The 5,243-nt window shown below is 38.0% G+C and overlaps 2 non-coding genes across 2 annotated transcripts; both read left to right on the forward strand.

Annotated features, from left to right (window-relative positions):
- Positions 1-599: 599 nt before the first annotated feature.
- On the forward strand, positions 600-673 carry trnak-cuu (transfer RNA lysine (anticodon CUU)). The gene has a single exon. It is a non-coding gene; the product is annotated as a tRNA-Lys (tRNA).
- Positions 674-2,627: 1,954 nt separating this feature from the next.
- trnak-cuu (transfer RNA lysine (anticodon CUU)) lies at positions 2,628-2,701 on the forward strand. The gene has a single exon. It is a non-coding gene; the product is annotated as a tRNA-Lys (tRNA).
- The last annotated feature ends 2,542 nt before the right edge of the window (positions 2,702-5,243 follow it).

Consider the following 5,243-nt stretch of genomic DNA (forward strand, 5'->3'; position numbering starts at 1 on the left):
TTTTACTTCTCATGAAACATATTTCTTGTATTCTAACATTTCTATTGTGATGGGAAGTTATAAGGAAGAAGCCCGCCTAGCTCAGTTCGGTAGAGCATGAGACTCTTAATCTCAGGGTCGTGGGTTCGAGCCCCACGTTGGCCTATGGAGATTTTAAGGTTAGGAATTGAGCACCAGCATGCAGATGAAAGTCTTAGCTTAAAAGACTCCTTATTAAAGGATACTTCAGAGCAAATACATTCCATAGAGTTCACATACACCAAGCAAACATCAACGGCTGATCAGAAAATTATATATATATTGAACCCATCAATTTGTCTAGATTATCTAGCTTAACTAGAATGGAAAACTGCAAGAGATTGAATCCCTAACCAATGACAAGCATTGGTTTGATCTTCTTGCGAAATAATTGGACAACATGGTTCAGGTTGTTTTTGTTCATGGAACTTGTGCTCAAAAACATTAAAGGTAAAATGTATTCTGTAATCTGATCATTATCTCAGACCTAGGTTGTTTTCATACAAGAGGGTTTTACTTCTCATGAAACATATTTCTTGCATTCTAACATTTCTATTGTGATGGGAAGTTATATGGAAGAAGCCCGGCTAGCTCAGTTCGGTAGAGCATGAGACTCTTAATCTCAGGGTCGTGGGTTCGAGCCCCACGTTGGGCTATGGACCTTTTGAGATTCGGAATTGAGCACCAGCATGCAGATCAAAGTCTTAGCTTAAAAGACTCCTTATTAAAGGATACTTCAGAGCAAATACATTCCATAGAGTTCACACACACCAAGCAAACATCAACGTCTGATCAGAAAATTATATATATTAAACCCATCAATTTGTCTAGATTATATAGCTAAACTAGAATGGAAAACTGCAAGAGATTGAATCCCTAACCAATGACAAGCGTGTGTTTGATCTTCTTGCGAAAGAATTGGACAACATTGTCCAGGCGGTTTTTGTTCACGGAACTAAACCGCCTGTTTTCATACAAGAGGGTTTTACTTCTCATGAAACATATTTCTTGCATTCTAACATTTCTATTATGATGGGAAGTTATTTGGAAGAAGAGCCAGCTCAGTTCGGTAGAGCATGACACTCTTAATCTCAGGGTCGTGGGTTCGAGCCCCATGTTGGGCTACGGACATTTTAAGGTTAGGAATTGAGCACCAGCATGCAGATGAAAGTCTTAGCTTAAAAGACTCCTTATTAAAGAATACTTCAGAGAAAATACATTCCATAGTGTTCGCAAACATCAACGGCTGATCAGAAAATTATATATATATTGAACCCATCAATTTGTCTAGATTATCTAGCTTAACTCGAATGGAAAACTGCAAGAGATTGAATCCCTAACCAATGACAAGCATTGGTTTGATCTTCTTGCGAAATAATTGGACAACATGGTTCAGGTTGTTTTTGTTCATGGAACTTGTGCTCAAAAACATTAAAGGTAAAATGTATTCTGTAATCTGATCATTATCTCAGACCTAGGTTGTTTTCATACAAGAGGGTTTTACTTCTCATGAAACATATTTCTTGCATTCTAACATTTTTATTGTGTTGGGAAGTTATAAGGAAGATGTCCGGCTAGCTCAGTTCGGTAGAGCATGAGACTCTTAATCTCAGGATTGTGGGTTCGAGCCCCACGTTGGGCTATGAATCTTTTGAGATTCGGAATTGAGCACCAGCATGCAGATCAAAGTCTTAGCTTAAAGGACTCCTTATTAAAGGATACTTCAGAGCAAATACATTCCATAGAGTTCGCAAACATCAACGGCTGATCAGAATATTATATATATATTGAACCCATCAATTTGTCTAGATTATAAAGCTAAACTAGAATGGAAAACTGCAAGAGATTGAATCCCAAACCAATGACAAGCGTGTGTTTGATCTTCTTGCGAAAGAATTGGACAACATGGTTCAGGGTGTTTTTGTTCACGGAACTTGTGCTGAAAACTTAAAAGTAAAACTTATTCTGTAATCTCATCATTATCTCAGACCTAGGTTGTTTTCATACAAGAGGGTTTTACTTCTCATGAAACATATTTCTTGCATTCTAACATTTCTATTATGATGGGAAGTTATTTGGAAGAAGCGCCAGATCAGTTCGGTAGAGCATGACACTCTTAATCTCAGGGTCGTGGGTTCGAGCCCCACGTTGGGCTATGGAGATTTTAAGGTTAGGAATTGAGCACCAGTTTGCAGATGAAAGTCTTAGCTTAAAAGACTCCTTATTAAAGGATACTTCAGAGCAAATACATTCCATAGAGTTCACACACACCAAGCAAACATCAATGTCTGATCAGAAAATGATATATATACTGAACCCATCAATTTGTCTAGATTATCTAGCTTAACTAGAATGGAAAACTGCAAGAGATTGAATCCCTAACCAATGACAAGCGTTGGTTTGGTCTTCTTGCGAAAGAATTGGACAACATGGTTCAGGGTGTTTTTGTTCACGGAACTTGTGCTGAAAACATTAAAGGTAAAACTTATTCTGTAATCTGATCATTATCTCAGACCTAGGTTGTTTTCATACAAGAGGGTATTACTTCTCATGAAACATATTTCTTGCATTCTAACATTTCTATTGTGATGGGAAGTTATAAGGAAGAAGCCCGGCTAGCTCAGTTCGGTAGAGCATGAGACTCTTAATCTCAGGGTCGTGGGTTCGAGCCCCACGTTGGGCTATGGACCTTTTCAGATTCGGAATTGAGCACCAGAATGCAGATCAAAGTCTTAGCTTAAAGGACTCCTTATTAAAGGATACTTCAGAGCAAATACATTCCATAGAGTTCGCAAACATCAACGGCTGATCAGAATATTATATATATATTAAACCCATCAATATGTCTAGATTATAAAGCTAAACTAGACTGGAAAACTGCAAGAGATTGAATCCCAAACCAATGACAAGCGTGTGTTTGATCTTCTTGCGAAAGAATTGGACAACATTGTCCAGGCGGTTTTTGTTCACGGAACTAAACCGCCTGTTTTCATACAAGAGGGTTTTACTTCTCATGAAACATATTTCTTGCATTCTAACATTTCTATTATGATGGGAAGTTATTTGCAAGAAGAGCCAGCTCAGTTCGGTAGAGCATGACACTCTTAATCTCAGGGTCGTGGGTTCGAGCCCCATGTTGGGCTACGGAGATTTTAAGGTTAGGAATTGAGCACCAGCATGCAGATGAAAGTCTTAGCTTAAAAGACTCCTTATTAAAGAATACTTCAGAGAAAATACATTCCATAGTGTTCACACACACCAAGCAAACATCAACGGCTGATCAGAAAATTATATATATATTGAACCCATCAATTTGTCTAGATTATCTAGCTTAACTAGAATGGAAAACTGCAAGAGATTGAATCCCTAAACAATGACAAGCATTGGTTTGATCTTCTTGCGAAATAATTGGACAACATGGTTCAGGTTGTTTTTGTTCATGGAACTTGTGCTCAAAAACATTAAAGGTAAAATGTATTCTGTAATCTGATCATTATCTCAGACCTAGGTTGTTTTCATACAAGAGGGTATTACTTCTCATGAAACATATTTCTTGCATTCTAACATTTCTATTGTGTTGGGAAGTTATAAGGAAGATGTCCGGCTAGCTCAGTTCGGTAGAGCATGAGACTCTTAATCTCAGGGTTGTGGGTTCGAGCCCCACGTTGGGCTATGAATCTTTTGAGATTCGGAATTGAGCACCAGCATGCAGATCAAAGTCTTAGCTTAAAGGACTCCTTATTAAAGGATACTTCAGAGCAAATACATTCCATAGAGTTCGCAAACATCAACGGCTGATCAGAATATTATATATATATTGAACCCATCAATTTGTCTAGATTATAAAGCTAAACTAGAATGGAAAACTGCAAGAGATTGAATCCCAAACCAATGACAAGCGTGTGTTTGATCTTCTTGCGAAAGAATTGGACAACATGGTTCAGGGTGTTTTTGTTCACGGAACTTGTGCTGAAAACTTTAAAAGTAAAACTTATTCTGTAATCTCATCATTATCTCAGACCTAGGTTGTTTTCATACAAGAGGGTATTACTTCTCATGAAACATATTTCATGCATTCTAACATTTCTATTGTGATGGGAAGTTATTTGGAAGAAGCGCCAGATCAGTTCGGTAGAGCATGACACTCTTAATCTCAGGGTCATGGGTTCGAGCCCCATGTTGGGCTATGGAGATTTTAAGGTTAGGAATTGAGCACCAGCATGCAGATCAAAGTCTATCTTAAAAGACTCCATATTAAAGGATACTTCAGAGCAAATACATTCCATAGAGTTCATACTAACTGCAAGAGATTGAATCCCTAACCAATGACAAGCGTTGGTTTGATCTTCTTGCGAAAGAATTGGACAACATGGTTCAGGGTGTTTTTGTTCACGGAACTTGTGCTGAAAACTTTAAAAGTAAAACTTATTCTGTAATCTCATCATTATCTCAGACCTAGGTTGTTTTCATACAAGAGGGTTTTACTTCTCATGAAACATATTTCTTGCATTCTAACATTTCTATTGTGATGAGAAGTTATTTGGAAGAAGCCCGGCTAGCTCAGTTCGGTATAGCATGAGCCTCTTAATCTCAGGGTCATGGGTTCGAGCCCCACGTTGGGCTATGGAGATTTTAAGGTTAGGAATTGAGCACCAGCATGCAGATCAAAGTCTGTCTTAAAAGACTCCTTATTAAAGGATACTTCAGAGCAAATACATTCCATAGAGTTCGCAAACATCAACGGCTGATCAGAATATTATATATATATTAAACCCATCAATTTGTCTAGATTATATAGCTAAACTAGAATGGAAAACTGCAAGAGATTGAATCCCAAACCAATGACAAGCGTGTGTTTGATCTTCTTGCGAAAGAATTGGACAACATGGTTCATGGTGTTTTTGTTCACGGAACTTGTGCTGAAAACATTAAAGGTAAAGGGTTTTACTTCTCATGAAACATATTTCTTGCATTCTAACATTTCTATTGTGATGGGAAGTTACAAGGAAGAAGCCCGGCTAGCTCAGTTCGGTAGAGCATGAGACTCTTAATCTCAGTTTAGTGGGTTCGAGCCCCACGTTGGGCTATGGACCTTTTGAGATTCGGAATTGAGCACCAGCATGCAGATCAAAGTCTTATCTTAAAAGACTCCTTATTAAAGGATACTTCAGAGCAAATACATTCCATAGAGTTCACACACAAACTGCAAGAGATTGAATCCCTAA

The sequence above is a fragment of the Platichthys flesus genome, chromosome 20 (assembly GCF_949316205.1).
Source record: "Platichthys flesus chromosome 20, fPlaFle2.1, whole genome shotgun sequence".
Taxonomy (NCBI): domain Eukaryota; kingdom Metazoa; phylum Chordata; class Actinopteri; order Pleuronectiformes; family Pleuronectidae; genus Platichthys; species Platichthys flesus.